The sequence below is a fragment of the Silene latifolia genome, chromosome 5, assembly GCF_048544455.1.
Source record: "Silene latifolia isolate original U9 population chromosome 5, ASM4854445v1, whole genome shotgun sequence".
Lineage (NCBI taxonomy): Eukaryota > Viridiplantae > Streptophyta > Magnoliopsida > Caryophyllales > Caryophyllaceae > Silene > Silene latifolia.
The window spans coordinates 58390778-58410788 of record NC_133530.1 but is presented as its reverse complement, the minus strand read 5'-3'; the positions used below and the strand labels follow the sequence as shown (position 1 = coordinate 58410788).

The following is a 20011-nucleotide window of genomic DNA, read 5'->3' as shown; positions in this document are numbered from 1 at the left end:
TCCCTCTACCTAATCAACACAATCATCGATTCATCTCTATCTGAAATTTGATTTCCATCTTTCGATACAGAGTAGCCAATTTCTGTAATCATATTTCCTTTCTAGCAATAGCATTTCAATGCTTCCATGTTGGTTAGGGGCACGATAGTCACGGCGATACCATTTTCGGATAACCCTAGCATGTAGAGATTGGTTCTTAGTTTTGTCTTTCAATTGGGTTATTATGGATGCCACAAATGTGTTTTATCGGTTCATGCAAGTCACTTGTGAGTTCTTTTGAGCCATTTTTGCGAGTAGAGAAGTTGAACTTTTTTGCGCGAAAGTGGTAATTAAACCCCTTAACTTTGTTCAATTATGAAATTAGACTCCATAAGTTTCATTTGGAATAATCAAACCCCTTAAGTTTCACCAAAAGTGAAATTCAATCCCATTTTTAAAATTTTAAAAAGAATTTAAATAAAAATATTTTATATTGTTATTAAACAATTTATTAAATACTCAAAATTACTAATTTTAACTTTGCGAATTTCAACATAATTTATTAATCATTGACGAATACTTTTACATACATATTAAGTAAATTGTTTGTAATTTAAATAGTATTCATACATATATAATAAATTGTCTATATACTTTAAAATTCAAATAAAAAATAATTCTCAATATTTAATATAAATATAAAAGTTCTAAAATTATAAAAAAAATATTTTATATTTGATATTTTGTATTATAAGTGATTTTAATATAAGAATTTGGTGAAAATTAAGAAAATGGAGTTGAATTTCACTTTTGGTGAAACTTAAGGTGCTTGATTGCTCCAAATGAAACTTATGGAACCTAATTTCACAATTGAACAAAGTTAAGGGCTTAATTACCATTTTTGCGATTTTTTTTCTATGTTATTTTTGTATGATTTACTTAGTATTGTGGTGCTGACATGAAGTTTCTGATACGTTGTATTTACATGGTCTTTCAAAAACATGCATCACAATAAAATGATACGTATTGGTTAAAAATGTAAAATTATTATTAGTATTTAGTATATTTAGCATATGGTTTTATTTTTTATCATTGTAGAGAAGTAATTGTAAGAACAGTAAAGTTATAAAATAATATTGTAGAGATATTTGTATGAGTATTATTTGATTATTCTTACCGTGAATAGAAGTATTATACGGAGTACATATTATTTGATTATTGATTATTCTTAACGTGAATAGGAGTATTATACAAATATAACCACATTATACAAATATTTGTATGAGTTTTATCTTTACATTATTTGATTGACCAAACACTGAATGTTTGTAATTTGAAACAAACATTGGATACCATAATCGTACACTGGATCTTTATTATTTTAGTATTCTTACCGTAAATAGCAGTGAGGCAGTAAATATTTAGATAATTTGATATTGATATTTCATATTTTGATATTGATATTTTTATGAGTATTATTTACCGTGACTTTTTATTCCATATTTCATACTCCGTATTTCATAATTTGTTTCCTTGTTTATGTTGCAGCACAAAATGAATGGTCAATGGTCAATATGAAAAATAATGAAAAAGGAAGGAATATTTATGATTTAGGAATTTACAAAATTCAGAGCTACTGATTTGTGAGCACATTAGGAAAGAATATTTTGTGAGATATTCATAGACATTATAAACTGAACTTTTTTTTTTTTCAAAAACTAAAGGTTGTTCTCTAAGGAGTTGCCAAGTCATCTTTAGTGTGATATTATGATGTCATGTCAACATTGATGTTAGAGGATTAATATATAGATTGATTAGTATTAAACTTTATAAGTTATTTACTCTTATAAATTTTTAAAACGTTTTTAAGTTATATAGAAATATATTCCGAGTTATGTGAGATATACTCGGAATATATTATCACAAAATATATTGTAAATAGTTTGTTTCTCTTTTGTATTTATCTTTTCCTAATTCATAGGATTTAACCTAGGACTAGTTGACTAGTATAGTTGTATAAGTAGCTTGCTTTGTATCACCTTCCTATCATCAATTAATCACGGCTCTTAAGCCAATTCTTCCATCTTGTTCTTCAAAGTTTATCATGGTATCATCGGAGCAGGTTTAATTCCTAGCATCCGTCAATATTTTTCAATACACAAAATAATCAATTACAATGACAAAGATCGGAAGCAAATCCGATTACGAGTTTTCCGAAAACAAAACGATTTCATCTTCTTCCCCGATATTTTTACATCCTTCGTAGAGTCCGAGTCTCAAGTTAACCTCAATCATTTTCAATGGCGAGAAATATGATCTCTGGGCTGATGCAGTTAAGAGCGGGCTCGAAGCAAAAAACAAATTAGGGCTTGTTAATGGGACTGTACCGAAACCTGAAGGACGGAGGAAGAGAATTGTGAAGTCGTGGCTTGGCGTCAATGCAACGCCATGATAAAAGCTTGGTTTCGAAGTGTAATAGATGAGAAATTGCATCCAAGCATCGCTTTTTCTGGGACCGTTGTCAAAATTTGGAAAGAACTCAATGAGAGATATGCCGCAGGGAATGCAGCACGCATTCATCAACTCAAGAGCGATATCACAGCGTGCAGGCAAGGTAAGCGATATCTTTTGTTTCTCGTGATGTGCAATTTTATGAAAATATTTTCCCTTATGAGCTTGAAACCAGCAGCGAGTCACCAATCAATTCCACATCCGACCTCATCGATTACCTTCCATTTATTGATGAAATACCACATAACCCTTCAGTTTTCAAAAACCCCATTGATCCGATCACTATTGTTACCCAAACAAACACCGAACAGGACAGGGGCCATGCTACTGATGACAGAGATGCCTCGGGACCCGCGAGTAACAATGGGGAACCCGAGAGTGTTGGTGTTGAGGGGGAGCATTCAGAGAGTGTTGGTGTTGAGGGTGAGCATTCAGGAGTCGAGGGAGAGGAGCGTCTAGGGCGTGGTGAACGACAGAGATTTGAACCCGCATGGAATAAGGACTATATTTGTCAATCCACTCGTGTCATCTCACCGAAAGCAGCTCACTCGTCTCAAACTCCGTCATCTGTGAAAGGTACTCATTATCCAATAATTGATTATTCCACTAGTAGTTGTTTTTTCTTGTGTCACATAAATTTTCTTGGAGTTGTGGATGCTATTCGGGAACCTAGAAATTATTTTGAGGCGGTAAAACAACCCAAATAGAGAGAAGCTATGGGGAAAGAAATTGAAGCCCTCAAGAAAAATGGCACATGGAAAATTGTTGATCTTCCTGATGGAAAGAAGCTGATCGGTTGCAAATGGGTATACAAAATCAAGCTCAAAGCAAATGGAACGATCGAAAGGTACAAAGCTCGGTTAGTGGCTTAAGGATTTACCCAAATAGAGGGTGTTGATTATCATGAGACGTTTGCACCAGTGGCTAAGATGACCAGTGTTCGCCTATTATTAGCAGTTGCATTGGCCAGGAAATGGAATATTGCTCAATTAGACATCAACAACGCTTTCCTTCATGGCGATTTAGACGAAGAAGTTTACATGAGATTGCCACAAGGTTTTGAAGTCACCAAGAAAGGTAAAGTATGTCGACTATTAAAATCCTTATATGGTTTAAAACAAGCTTCGAGAAATTGGTTTGCAAAGTTGACTGATGCATTGAAAGGGTATGGGTTCACTCAATCTCTCACGGATTACTCGTTGTTTACGATGAACAAAGCTGGCATTTTCCTTGGTTTATTGGTTTACGTGGATGACATGATCATTGTGAGTAACAACACCAAAGCGAGTGATGATTTGAAGTTTTTTCTCGATGCAAAATTTGGCATAAAAGACCTAGGTCGATTGAAGTTTTTCTTCGGGATAGAAATGGCTCATGGAGCATCGGGTTTATTTCTTTACCAACGAAAATATGCAATGGAGATTGTCAAAGAAGCAAAGTTGGAAGGTGCGAAACCCGTGCAAACTCCTATCGTTCAAAATCACGAACTGGCACTATCTACTAGTGCTTTGTTAAAATATCCTCTCATGTATAGGCGACTGATAGGAAGGCTTATTTATTTTACCATTACGAGGCCAGATTTGTTGTATGTTGTCCACACTTTATCCCAATTTGTGCAAGCACCGAGGAGAGAGCACCTGGATGCGGCCCTTCGAGTAGTTCGTTATCTTAAAGTAGATCCAGGGAAGGGGATAGTGATGAGTAAGGACACGACAATGCAGCTCAATGGGTATTCAGACTCGGATTATGCGTGATGTCCCTTGACCCGGAGGTCAGTAACTGGCTATTTCGTGGCTCTTGGTCCAACTTCTATTTCTTGGAAAGTTCGAAAACAACCAACGGTTGCTAAGTCCACTGCAGAAGCGGAATACCGAGCTATGGCGGCGGTCACAAGTGAGTTAATTTGGCCGAAATCTTTCCTTTCCTCACTTGGTATTAATCATATGCATCCTATGCGTGTTTTATGTGATAACAAGTCGGCATTACACATTGCAAAAAACCCGGTCTTTCACGATCGTACGAAACACATTGAAGTCGACTGTCATTTCATTAGACAACATTTGGTAAGCAAAAACATTGAAGCAAGCCATGTTCAAAGCAAAGAGCAAATAGCGGATATTTTCACCAAAGACCTTGTATGAGAAGCATTCGAGTATTTGAGTCGTAAGTTGGGCATTCGAGCTCCTACTGCTCCAACGTAAGGGGGAGTATGGAAATATATTTCGAGTTATGTGGGATATACTCGGAATATATTATCACAAAATAGTTTGTAAATAATTTGTTGCTCTTTTGTATTTATCTTTTCCTAATTCATAGGATTTAACCTAGTACGAGTTGACTAGTATAGTTGTATAAGTAGCTTGCTTTGTATCACCTTCCTATCATCAATTAATCACGACTCTTAAGCTAATTCTTCCATCTTGTTCTTCAAAGTTTATCACGAAAACACCAACAATCACACATAGAAAAGAAAAAAAATATATTAAATTACATAAGTGATGCTGAAAACCGAATACCGGATATACGGAAAAAACGGATATACGGTTTCCGTATATACGGAAAACCGTATCGGATAAGGATACTAAAAAAGAGATTTAAAAAACCGGATATCCAATACGATTTCCAAAATCGTATCGGATATCCGATTTTGCTCACCCCTCACCGCTGCGTCAATCCTTTCGCCATTATCGACCACCACCAACACAAACTCTAATATCTTGTTAGTCAACCACCTAACTCCATCAGTCGATACTCGGCCGCCGCATCAAAACCCTACCCTTATCTTCAAAACTTCAACTAAACCTCACGAAAACCACAACCCCGACCTATAAAACCATCTTCACCACCCACAAAAATTCTAAATCATGAAATTTCGTGGGTGGGAGAGGGGATTTCGTGGGTTCGAGGTGATGATGGTGACAAGTTGGAAATCGACTAGTGGTGAGGAAGTTGGCAAATATGGATGTGTAAATATCGTTGTGCAATAAGACAGTAGGCATAGTTGTAAATGTGGAAAGATGATAACATTTTAGGGTAAATTACTCAATTTAAGATTGTGTAAAATTTATGATGAATTGATTGTCGGTTCTCTTGGTAGATGAATGTCATAATTTTGATTGTTGGATTTTGATTTTTCAAATATAATTTTGATTGAGATTGTATTTTTGGGTTTGTGAGGTTTGATTTTGTTTGTCTTTTAATTAGATGGTAATGAGTGTTTGGAGTGAATAAAATTAAGGGCATTATGGTCACTTCATAGTTTATTCACTTAATAAGTCAGAAATTATGCTAAATGACGATCATGAATGAAATACGGTGGTAGTTCGGAATATACAGTGTAATGTATGTGGTTATTTGTAATAAACGAAATACAAGGCGGTAGTTTGTAAAATACAGTAAATACTACTCCCTCCATACCAGACTAATGGTAACACTTACCTAATACGATCGTACCACACCAATGGTAACATTCCTTATTTGGCCCACAACATTACCAAGTTATCCTTATACCTTTTTTATATTTACACAAAATGTCATTACATACCCCACCTATCAAACCACAATTAAACCCACAATTACATATCCCACCTATTTTTTCCCCTCTTTACCCCTGCCTTTACCCTCTTTTCTTAAAAACCCAATTTTTTACCACGTTACCATTTGTCTGGTATGGAGGGAGTAGGTGGTAAATAACAATTTTCACTAAAATTTAAATAAACGAAGGTAAAACTTCATATTATTATAACTCATTTTCATTTCTCACACAAATCTATATAACATTATTAAAAAGCTAGTCTAAAAAAAGACACGTAGACAATGCCACATGGGATGAAAAAAAGCCACGTATGCAATAACAATGTGACTTGGCAAATTAATATGACATGGATTATCAATTTATTATTATATTGCATTAATTTAATTCACTTATTTCCTTTACAAATCCATCCATATTCCATTAGCTTTAAACTTAATTAACTAAAAAAAACTACAATAAAAAAATACGCATTTATTATAAGTTAATAATTTCAAGATATTTCATATGGAGTAGTATTATATGTATTTGAAATAAAAACGAATACATGAAATTAAGAACGAAGAAAAATAAATGAAGTTGAAAACAAAAAAAAAATTGTACCTATACAATATAGTTAAAAGGCTACTAAAAACATTTAATTTTAATTCACATGCCGATTTTTTATTGGTAAATACTAATTCATCTATATTGATTACTTGATTATTTATTTATACAATATTATAAAAGTCTGGATTATGTATTAAAAAGTTATCTTTAAAACTGTCACATGCTTATAAGTAAAAAAAATTAAAAAAAATATTAATTGCAAACACAAAAAATATATTAATACAAACTCTTTATTTTCCTCTCATAAATTTGGTTATTAATCTACTTATTTATTTAAACTTTAATTTCTTTTATTTAATAGGATGGTTTTCTGGTTTTCTCTCACCATCATTTTAATTTGTAGTTATCATAATTTTTTTTATCTCCCTTTTAATTCACAAAATCGTTCCTCTTCCTTCGAATAAATTGAATAAATTGTTGAATTTAATCAATAATTAATAACAAAAAGTTTCCTATATAACAATCCTAATTTTCATTTTTATTCAAAAAGTTGGAAGGTAAAGTATACATACATAGATAATTAAATGAATTCTTTTGCTTTTTATCCTTATTATGTTTTAAATTTATTAATAGTAAGAATGTTATTTAGTTATTGTTTTTGTGTTTGTATTGAAATTTCAGGAAGATGACATACTCAATTATCAATAACATTGCATGAAATTTATACTATCTAATTAAAAGGGTAGTTTAGAACATTCAATTTCATTTCTGATAAGAGTGTCGTCGGGGCTCTTAATCAAACACAATTTGTAATACTCAACATACAACTAGTTAGTGATAAGTCGAGGTCGATCCATGGGACGGTGTGCTTTGGGTTCTAAGTCTATCTATCTCAATTTATGCTAGTGTCACGATTTGTTTGGGTTTGTAGTTGTGTCTATACTAATGCAAACAATAAGGTAAAACAAGCAATAAAAGGAAAGATGTAAACAATAGATTAAAAGTGCTAGGATATCATGGGGTCATGGGGGATTCATGGTGTCGATCATACAAACATGTTTACAAGGTAGCAAGCAATTAGTGTTGTGGAGGAACCGAGTTGGGTTATGTCTTACGGTTCTTAGGAAGAGTTGGGTCCCGGAGCCGAATCGATTAGATTGTACAACACCTACAAGTCGACTTACTTTCCTCCTAATCAACTTCTATGCATGGTCTAACAAGACTCGAGTTGGGTTATATCTTACAAGTCAAGTTGAGTAGATAAGAGATGGTTGTAAATGCAAGGATTCATAGGCTTAGCATTTCATCAAACACAACATGTGCATAAAGTTGACATCACAACAAGCAAGCAATTTAATCATGTGAACATATTAGATTAAGCATGAATCAATCCCATGTTGGTTTCCCCCAATTACCCACTAATCCTAGCTAAAAAGACTACTCACTCATCATCATGGAGAACATGTCATTAATGGTGTCAAACACAACAACAAGTGTAAACATGATAATAGAATGAGGAAATAAACAATAAAGATTAAAGAGTAAAGGAATTATACCAAACTTGAGGTGATCCAAATAATAATGCAAAGAATAATAGAAGAAACTTGATGATTGATGGAAGGTTGTCAATCTCCCAATAATAACCCAATAATCTTCAATTACCCAATAATAAACTTGAATAATAAACTTGAACAATAATTAAGGAGAGATTAATGTGTAATTTGTGGAAAGATTAAAGAGTAATCTATTCTAATCTACTCCTAATCTAATCTAAGGAAGGATTTTCTACCCTAAAAACCACCTAAAAGAGCCCCCTTCAAACTTCATGGTTTGATTATTACAAATGAGGTATTTATAGTGGAAATTAGGTGGGATGCATTAGGTTAACTAAGGGCTAAACTAGTAATTACACTTTTGAGATTTGAGCAGGGAGACTCCGGGATTGTCCGAGAGAAGGGCTTCTCTTATCGTTGCTAGAAGAATGAAAACGTGCTGTGCTACAATCCGTGCGGATGGGAGTCGGGACGGCCGGATTCTGGTAAGGGAATCCGAGCGGATTCAGGGGAATCCGGACGGATTCTAGTGGGGCAGTCCGAGCGGATTAGAGAGCAGGACGCTCGGATTGTGGTGATGGGACGGGCGGATTCTTGACAATCCGCTCGGATTGTTCTTCAGCAATGGTTCTTCTTCGTTTCTTCCCTTTTTGCTCATTTCCATTTTATTCTTTCGAGATTGGTCTTTAGTCCTTGCTTCCTCTTCATACTAGTCCATCTATTATCGTCAAGTAGCTTCCAAATATGCATGAAAGACGGGGATTTCCGCCTTATTCTCTCCTTTTCTAGAAAACATATGAAATGCGACAGAAAAGCAAATAGGAAGGTTTTGACGGATAAAATGGCCATAAAATGTTATAATAGTATGCAAAATAGGCTCAATTAGGGGACTAAATGTGTGCTAATTATGGTCACATCAAATATCCCCAAACCGAACCTTTACTCGTCCCGAGTAAAGAGGTGACTAAAACTAGACCTTTATTTAAACTAACCTAATAACATAGCCGATATGAGACAATTAGCGGGTCTCACTCCGCCCCTTCAACTCACAACAAGACAACCATGAGGTAGGATGCCTTCTCGCAAGGCAAGGTGGGTCTTGCCAAAATGGCGATACATCCAAACATTAAAGCACACAAAACAAGTAATGGATGCATCTACAAAAGAATAGCCACTTTCCTCATCTAAGTGGCGGAAATTATCTACAAGGGAAGCAATTCAAGAGTACACACTCCTTCATAGATGCAATTTCTTCAAACTACTAAGCCTAGAAGGATACCAATAAATCACCTCCAAGTTGTGTCAAGCTAGGGTACCTTTGTCCTCAATCGTTAAACGCTTTTGTCAAGAATAGACTCCTATGGTGTTAGAAACACTGGAGGATCGTGGAATTCCCCCTCTTGCCTAGACAAGAAGAAGGGTCGTCCCCTCTCTACCATGCACAAAAATGGATACGGTGGATAAAGGGATCGATAGTATTTGAGTTTCATTTTGGGAGTTTGCTTTCATTGTTGTTTTTCCCCCAATTTCTTGTGGCATATAACATTTGAGAACACTTTCTTTTTGCCATTTCTTTTTGATTTTTGGCATTTCAACACTTGACAACTTTCAACTTTTCTTTGCATTTCTTTTTGAACATTTTCAAAGTCACCCCAATTAGTAACGAGGGTGCCTTGTATTTGAAGCTTTAGGAGTTCTATTTTTGCTCCTCTTTTCTTTTGATGCATTTTTGCAAACTTTCTTTCATTTTTCATTTCATTGAACTCAAATTGATTTCTTTTTGTGCCCATTCCCTTTGATGACAAAATGTGGTAGAACATGGATGAATGATGGAAGTATGCATGGTTTCAAGGGTCACCTTGGAATAAACGGTAGCCAAGGAGTTATCACACCACAAGGTACTCTTGACTAGGCCTTAAACCATGGGTCAAAGGATACTAGCATGACACATCCTAGGGTGTTTTACAAGTATTCTAACAAGCAAAGTCTTAAGAATAAAAAGCATCTACTAGGGCCTATATACACTTGTCAAGCTTCCCAAGTAGACGGTTTCGCAAAATTTTTCTAACATGCAACTACATGCCATGATGCAACTAGCATATAAACATCCTAATGCAAATGATTCTACCAACTAATATGACATATAAACTAAATGCAAGTCCTAAGTTCACATTGTTTTTACCGCATCAATCAAAATAAAGCCACATAGTCATTAACATAAAGAGGAAAAAGGAGATTGGAAAGATCATACCATGCGGTCTTCAATATCCTCATGTCTCGGATGTGGCGTAGTCAATCAATGTGAAAAAGGATGAACAAACACAATATATACAAAACAATATATACAAGTCTACACTACAAAGGAAATGAACTTGTTTTTGGTTTTTCAAAATTTTCAATTTTTATGGTTTTTGATTTTATGAAATTAAAAGACATATTTTTGGGATTTTTCAAAATTTTTCAATTTTTATCATTTTTGGAATATAAATTCCCATCCCCCACTTTATTTTGGACATTGTCCTCAATGTACATGTAGGAGTAGGAATAAAAAGGAAATACATGTTTTTGGAATTTTGATTTTTTGAAATAAAGTACAAATGCAATAATATGATATGAATGAATGCATGCTCTAGCTAAATGCAATTCTATATGACATATATAACAAATGAATGTAATCTAAACTATACTATATGATGCATGATTAGTGCTTGAGTCACCTATGATCAAACCTCCCCAAACCGATTTAAACACTATTTCTAGTGTAGAAATGAATAGGTTTGGCCACTAGTAACTATGCATGAATTCTAGTCTATATGCAACTATCTACATGAATCATGCGAGATATATACAATGCAAACTAATTTAAATGAACTAACTAATGCAAATGCAATATATAATACAAATGCATGCAAAAGCTACACTAAATGCAATGCAAATAAAAGAGAGAGGGGGAGATGGGTATCATACAAGTGGAAGTGGTGAAGTAGGCCTCTTTCACTCGTCATCCTCATCGTGGTCATAGCCATAACCATGAGAGCTTCCGGCTTGATCATGTCCGGGTGCTTGGCCCCAATATCCTCCTTGGTCAAAAGCTCCTTCTTGACCCGAGTACCCTCCACCTTGGCTAGAATGCCCTCCATCACCGCGATTCCAAGCTTGGTCCCCATGATTTGGGAACAAGAGCTCCGGTTGTGCCCAAGAGGGTTTAAGACCATTGGGGTCAATATACCCTTGTTGAGCCATGTTATAATATTGGGGGTAGAGGGCTAGGTAGTTGTCTTCCCTCCCTTTATGCACCCCAAGGTCCACTCTAGAAGCTCGACGAAATTTTCGCGTTGGTCGTCGGATATGAAGATCACTTCTTGGAAGTTGTTGAGTTGTTCAATACCTCCCCTCATTATCACATTTCGTGGTGTTGAAGAGGATGACCCCTTGCGCTTCTTTCCGATCGAATCAAACAATTTCTTGGCCTTTCCCTTGGAACTCATGTTGGTGATGGGGGTGATGTGGGTGTTTTTGAGGATATGAAGGGGATTTTGAGGATTGAAGAGAGTGTTAGGGTTTGGTAGGATGAGGAAATGAGGGAGAAAGGGGGTGTTTATATAGAAGAAGAAGGGAATCCGAACGGATAGGGTTGGACTTGACCCGATTTTTCTCGCGTGAACAGTACAATCCGAGCGGATCGCAGTTGGGACGGACGGATTCTCGATGGGCAAGACGGGCGTCTTCTGTAGAATCCGCACGGATTCTAGAACAGAGAAATCTGTCGGTTGAGAAGCAGGAACAAGACGGGCGGATTTCGCATGGGACGGACGTCTTTATCAGGACGGACGGATTCCTGATAATCCGCACGGATTTTGGCGTAGATTAAAATCTTGCTTTTGGACGCCATACGGGACGGGCGTCCCGTGGAGAAGACGGACGGATTTGGTGGGACGGGCGGATTCTCTTGAATCCGCACGGATTCTTTAGCAGTTTCAGCTTTTTCTCTTCCGTGGGCCCTGGACGGGCGGAATTGCTTGAATCCGAGCGTCTCTGCTTCTTTCTCTTTTTTCTTTCTTCTTTCGTGAAATGATAAACCCCTTTTCACTGATTTTCTCTTTTTCCTTATCCTTTTCTGAAATTTGCTTAGGAAACATGTAAGATGACTCTCTCTCTTCTCTCTCATGCAAGGATTTAAATGCAAAAATATGTACAATATTATACAAAATAAAGGGTTCAAGAAATATCTTACAAACGGTGGTTTGAGGTAGGACTCCACCAAACTAGTTCAATTTGAAGGAATTCTTATCCATAGAGCTCAAGGCTCTCAATAGTTGATCAAAGGTTTGTGAATGGTCCTCAAGTAAGCATGAATAAGTCTTGAACCATTGCCAAATAGAGTAGGGCCAATCCATGAGGGACCTCCCTTTGAACTCCTTCCCCTTCTCTTTTGCTTTGTGATGGTGGCCTTCCCGGCTCTTAAAACTAGCAAACTTGAGATTCTTGTCATGGGGGCTTTTCCGGTAGCTCCTATTTCTTCCAAATTTGATGACACAAATGCTTGGACTAGTCAATTCTCCAAGGGTAGAAGGCGAACTTTCATGGCATTGATGATGGGATGTCTTAGGAGTTGGGATAGTGGATGCCAAATTTCCACATAAAGACTCCTTCTTAACCTTTTCTTTGAGCTTCACCACTAAGTAATTCTTGTATGACGATTTGACCTTCGTGAGAAGGTCCATAATGTCATCTCCAACTATCATGGGCTCCATAGTGGGTGCGAAAAGGTTCTCATGAAGGCATTCCTCCTCTTCATCGAAGCAATCTTCAAACTTCTCAAGGATGGGTTCCTCAAGAAAGCTAATCCCATAACTCCCTTCATCATTTGAGTCCATATTTCCCTCATCATCTTCTTCCATAGATGCATCATCATCACTTTCTCCATATGAATCATAAATAGGGGCTTCACTCTTCTTCACCAACTCATTCTCCAACACCTCAACATCTACTTCAAATGACACACCCTCATACACACAAAGGCTAAGAGTATTTGGCTTACTCAACCTCATGTCTTCATCATCAAATACCACACTTTCATACTCACAAGAGCCCAAAGAGGTTGGCTCTTCCCACTTCTCATCAAAGGTAACTCCTTCAAACTCACATTCATGGTCAATGTCTAAGGAGTGGTGGGGGGTGGTTTCTTGGGATTCTTTCACTTGGGCAATTTGAATCTCCAACTCCTCACATTGGGCAACAATGCCTTGAAAAACATTGTCCCTTTTTTGGCTCTCCTCTAGCATTTGTTTTATGAAGTTTTGTTGATCTCCCATCATTTGGAGAATCACATTTTCAATGGGTTCATCTTCTTGTTGTGGGTAGGTGTGAAAGTGGTTGTATTGTGGCATTTGGAATTCATTGTGAAGTGGGTATTGGGTGGATGGTTGTTGTTGGTATTGGATGTGGTGATTTTGGTGGGAGAAGTTGGGGTAGTAGTTAGGATTTTCATTGTACGAATAATAAGGTAGGTTTGTGTTGACTTGCTCCTCAAACTCCCCATACCCATAGTCATACTCAAAAGATCTACCACATACTCCATAACTCATGTCTTGAGTCATCATAACTTAAGACAAAGAGATAACTACAAACAATGGAAACTACACAAAAATGGTAAGAACAATCCTTGAGGAACAAGTTCCTCAAGGTGAAAGCAAAATCAAAATAGACAAACAAGTAAGAACTTAATCACATAGCACCATCCCCGGCAACGGCGCCATTTTGATAAGAGTGTCGTCGGGGCTCTTAATCAAACACAATTTGTAATACTCAACATACAACTAGTTAGTGATAAGTCGAGGTCGATCCATGGGACGGTGTGCTTTGGGTTCTAAGTCTATCTATCTCAATTTATGCTAGTGTCACGATTTGTTTGGGTTTGTAGTTGTGTCTATACTAATGCAAACAATAAGGTAAAACAAGCAATAAAAGGAAAGATGTAAACAATAGATTAAAAGTGCTAGGATATCATGGGGTCATGGGGGATTCATGGTGTCGATCATACAAACATGTTTACAAGGTTGCAAGCAATTAGTGTTGTGGAGGAACCGAGTTGGGTTATGTCTTACGGTTCTTAGGAAGAGTTGGGTCCCGGAGCCGAATCGATTAGATTGTACAATACCTACAAGTCGACTTACTTTCCTCCTAATCAACTTCTATGCATGGTCTAACAAGACTCGAGTTGGGTTATATCTTACAAGTCAAGTTGAGTAGATAAGAGATGGTTGTAAATGCAAGGATTCATAGGCTTAGCATTTCATCAAACACAACATGTGCATAAAGTTGACATCACAACAAGCAAGCAATTTAATCATGTGAACATATTAGATTAAGCATGAATCAATCCCATGTTGGTTTCCCCCAATTACCCACTAATCCTAGCTAAAAAGACTACTCACTCATCATCATGGAGAACATGTCATTAATGGTGTCAAACACAACAACAAGTGTAAACATGATAATAGAATGAGGAAATAAACAATAAAGATTAAAGAGTAAAGGAATTATACCAAACTTGAGGTGATCCAAATAATAATGCAAAGAATAATAGAAGAAACTTGATGATTGATGGAAGGTTGTCAATCTCCCAATAATAACCCAATAATCTTCAATTACCCAATAATAAACTTGAATAATAAACTTGAACAATAATTAAGGAGAGATTAATGTGTAATTTGTGGAAAGATTAAAGAGTAATCTATTCTAATCTACTCCTAATCTAATCTAAGGAAGGATTTTCTACCCTAAAAACCACCTAAAAGAGCCCCCTTCAAACTTCATGGTTTGATTATTACAAATGGGGTATTTATAGTGGAAATTAGGTGGGATGCATTAGGTTAACTAAGGGCTAAACTAGTAATTACACTTTTGAGATTTGAGCAGGGAGACTCCGGGATTGTCCGAGAGAAGGGCTTCTCTTATCGTTGCTAGAAGAATGAAAACGTGCTGTGCTACAATCCGTGCGGATGGGAGTCGGGACGGCCGGATTCTGGTAAGGGAATCCGAGCGGATTCAGGGGAATCCGGACGGATTCTAGTGGGGCAGTCCGAGCGGATTAGAGAGCAGGACGCTCGGATTGTGGTGATGGGACGGGCGGATTCTTGACAATCCGCTCGGATTGTTCTTCAGCAATGGTTCTTCTTCGTTTCTTCCCTTTTTGCTCATTTCCATTTTATTCTTTCGAGATTGGTCTTTAGTCCTTGCTTCCTCTTCATACTAGTCCATCTATTATCGTCAAGTAGCTTCCAAATATGCATGAAAGACGGGGATTTCCGCCTTATTCTCTCCTTTTCTAGAAAACATATGAAATGCGACAGAAAAGCAAATAGGAAGGTTTTGACGGATAAAATGGCCATAAAATGTTATAATAGTATGCAAAATAGGCTCAATTAGGGGACTAAATGTGTGCTAATTATGGTCACATCAATTTCACATGACATTTTCACACCCCATTAATTCTTATTCATTTTTATTGATTATTTAATTATATTGACAATATAACATGCATGAAATAATATTTGAATTTATAAAACTATAATCTATAATTAAAAAGTAAGCCAAAATATCTACCATCATCTGAATGTCATATTTTAAATTTCATAAGATAGTTTCTAAACCACTCTTATGCAAAGTAGATTTTGTAAAAAAAAATAAAATAAGAATATGAATAAAGCAAATCTTTTACATTCCATTTCTCCTTTCCTCCATATTTATGTCTATATTAAATTTCATAATAATGAGACAAATCTATAACTCAATAATCTAAATATAAAATATATAAATCTAATTAAAAGGCAAGCGAAACTAACTACCATCATTTACATGTCATATTTTAATTACATAATAAGACAACATCTTAAATAATTCTCATTAAAGTGGATCTTGTAAAAAAATAAATTATAATAATAATAATAATCAAGCAAAACTTATACATTTCATTTCGCTTTATTCCTTATTAATGTTTATATTAAATTTCATAATAATGAAAAATGATGCTCAAAAGTCGTGAACCTTGATTGATATTTATGCCTATATTAATTTTGATAATAATGAAAAAAGGATGCTCAAAAGTCATAAAACGCATCCTCAATTCTTTATATATTTTTGATGGAAGACAAAATTTATAAGCCAAAATTTTTCTTATCTCTATCGTCAGTAGAACTAAATGTATCATTAAACTTTCCTATTATTCCATTAACATCAAGCCAAGTGTATTAAGGTTTTAAAATTATTAACTAATTTATTTATTTTTTATGTAAGTTCCATTGGATTATGAAATGTTCATCACATTTTCAATTTCATCGTTTGTGTTTGTTTTGTTCTCATTTAGGGGATATCAAGATTTGTGGTGTTGAGCTATTCAAAGGTAATACTCATTCTCTACGACTTCATTCCCATTCCCTTTTTCTTTCACTATTAAAGAGGAAACTTAAATTAACAACGATAATATTGTATAAAACAAATTTCACAATTTTGTTGGTTAATTCAGACTAATTATTGAGTTACATTATAGGGTCGATTCGTTGGAAAAAGAAGACTATATGAAGAAGTAAAATACTATGATAGCTTAAATAACTATATATTGGAGACTAACTACAAGATTGACGACATCAACGTGAATGACTAATAGTTTTTTTTTTCTTTTTTTTTTTCAAATGTATATTTTTATTTTGGTATTTGTTTGTTTTTTTTCCATCATTTTACCTTCGAAAAAATAGCAATATTCACCTCCTTTGGCTTATTTAATTTATCGATTTTGATCTTTATGTTAACATGTAAATGCCCGTAATCTTAGTACGCAATCAATGATGAATTATTCATAAGGTGAGCTTACTATATGTTTTGATATTTTATAAAATTTCAATTAATAAAAACACCAGAAACATCACACTCAAAACAAAACATCCCGTGAATTTCACGGGCCACAAAACTAGTTCATCCCTTTATTTATAGACTAAAACATTAACAAGTCTATGGTAATAACGATCATTTTTCCCGCTCAACTACTTCCTTGAAGGTAAAACATTCCATGAAATTTATGAGAGTAATAGCAAAAAAATACAACTTAAGGGAGCAATTTTATAAAATAATTTCAAAAGTGAGTAATTTTAAAAAATGTTGATTTCAAAAGGGAGTAAAATCTAATTTACTCTTATAGTAACCCCGCTCATTTTTCCCGCTCAACTACTTTCTTGCGCAAAAATATCCTCTTCTATTTTCACCAATAATGCGCTATCACATTTTTTTCCTTAATAAATAGGGTTATTTCATGGGGATAATCCATCCTATGCCCCTTCTTCTCATATTAATCTATCCTCGTATTTAACTGAGAATAATCTCATCTTTGACGTCATTTAACTTGTAGAAGACTCAGACCATTATTTACCTCTTATGACCGGTTTCTCAACAGGTCATTGTTATTTTTTTTATTCCTGGTTTTTATATTTTTTCTCTCTCTTTCATTTCATCATTCTTCATTCTCGCCTAATATTCATTTTTTCCTAATCATTCTCTCCTAAGTCTTCATTCAATTTGTTGAACTCTCAATCCATCACTCATTTTTTCCCCTTTTCTTCATCTCTCTTCTAACCCTAATTTGATAATTCCCCTTTTTTTCTCTTTCACACACCCTTTCTTCACTTAATTATACCACCCAAATCCCCAATTTTTCAGCTTGTTTTATAGTTTTCTGGGTTTTTTCCCATTAATTTATTTGTGTCGGAGCTGGCAATTGCGATTCTTTGCTGAAATGCTAAAGTAAAAACATATTGCCTTTACTTTTTTTGCAATACTGCATTAATTAAGGTTCCTTTGTACTTGGTACTATGGTTGTAGTCACCAATGTGGTCTTTACTTGTTGGCGAGACATAATTGATAATTACTTGCTTTATGTTTATTATTAATTTGGGGGCGGTTACAATTGATTTGAGATTTTATGGGCAGATTTTGGAAGAAGAACAAAAAGGAGAGAGGAATGAGAGAAAGGAGGGAGTAAGGCATCGGTGTTGTCGGGTAGAGGGAGTGTACGGTTGGTGTTGTTGTCGTTGATGGGTGTTGTCAGTGGTGGATGTTGTAGTCGGTGATGGGAGAGTATGGTGGTGGAGTTGGGTTTTTGTTTTATGAATAAAATGAAGGGAGTTGAAAGGTTAATTAGGTTTATACATAAGGGAAACCGATTGTCTAGGTAACCGGTTTATTGGTCTACTACAAGTTAATGACGTGAAAGATGAGATTATTCTCAGTTAAACACAAGGATAAATTAGTATGAGAAGAGGAGGCATAGGATGGATTATTCCCATGAAATAACCCTAGTAAATATCCTTTTCTATTTTTAGTAATAATATATTGTAGTCAATCAATTTTGAGGAAAAAAAACTACACTAATTAGAATTAAACGTCTTCTATTTTAAGCAAAAATATATTGTATCGTCCCTTGGGTTCGACCCTCACATCTACAACGATCACTCGTTATACTTGCGAGGTTACAAATATAAAACATATCAAGTTTTTGGCACCGTTGCCGGGGATGGCAAGTATTGGATAAGATAATTTATTTGATTCTAAGCTTAGTTCATTTGTATTTGTATGTTTTCTCCTTTGTCCTAGTGCAAACTTTACATTAGGACCATTTGATCTTTTGTTAAGTGCATGAATCGGTGCTATATCGGACCTCTCTTGCCTCTTGATCACGAGATCAAGAAAATATTCCGGGCAAGAAGACGACAAGCTCTATCGGCTATACGAAGATCACCAACTTTTGTTAATCCGTCAATTCCCCCAATTTCCACAATTGAGCCTCCAAATACAACATCCTCTTCCTCCCGTCTTCACCAACTCAACATCCCACCACATAATTCACCAAGTCCATCTCCTGAAAACTCACCCACCTACTCACAACACTCATAACACCAAGTCACCAAGGTCACCAAATACCCTAAATTCACCCATTTCACCAAGATACAACCTTGTCAACGATAATATGGCGGACCAACCAATATGCAACTACAATATGCCGGACCCTAACCGGTCTTGCTCGGCAATTAACTATGGTGCCATTGTTCCCAACACCTTTGAGCTAAGGCACCATGTTATCTCTTTCATTCAACAAGGCGTCTTCCATATGATAAATAATGAGGATGCACATGGGCATCTAGTTATGTTCAAAGAGAAAGATCAAGGGCACAATCAAGCATAATGGTGTCACCGAAGACCAAATTCTTCTCATCCTCTTCCCTTTCTCCTTGAAAGACAATGCAAGAAAATGGTTGAATTCACATAAACCAGGTACATTCACAACTTGGACTAGCCTCTCCAAGGCTTTCATCAACATATTCTATCCACTTTCAAAAACCGCAAAGATAAGACATGAAATTCAAACCTTCAAACAAAAAAACCTTGAGACCCTAAGTGAAGCTTGAGAGCTATTTCGGGACCTTATTACCTCTTGCTCACACCATGGAATCCCCAAATAGATGACCACCCAAACATTTTTCCAAATCCTTGAGCCGAGATTTAGGGAAATGATTGTGGCGGCCTCCGACGGAAAATTTGATGTAATGAATAGCGCGACTATTACGGAGATGATTCATAACTTTTCCGAGATGGAAAATAACTATGGTACAAGAGATAGTGAGGGAAAAGGTGAAGGGCCTACTAGACTTGAGTTGGAAACAAAGCTCAAGTTGGATGAATTGTCAAAGAATTTTGATAACTTGGGATTGGATAAGGGTAAGGGACAAGTTCATCAAGTCCAACAAGTCCAAGAGGAGAGACCAAGTAGGGTGTACTATGTGCAAGAGCCAAGATCTCCTCCAAGAAACTACATCCAACAACTAATATGTGACAATTG

The 20011-nt window shown here is 35.6% G+C and overlaps 1 non-coding gene across 1 annotated transcript; it reads right to left on the bottom strand.

Moving 5' to 3' along the window:
* Positions 1–19517: 19517 nt before the first annotated feature.
* LOC141658318 (small nucleolar RNA R71) lies at positions 19518–19624 on the bottom strand. The gene has a single exon (XR_012549210.1). It is a non-coding gene; the product is annotated as a small nucleolar RNA R71 (small nucleolar RNA).
* Positions 19625–20011: the final 387 nt, after the last annotated feature.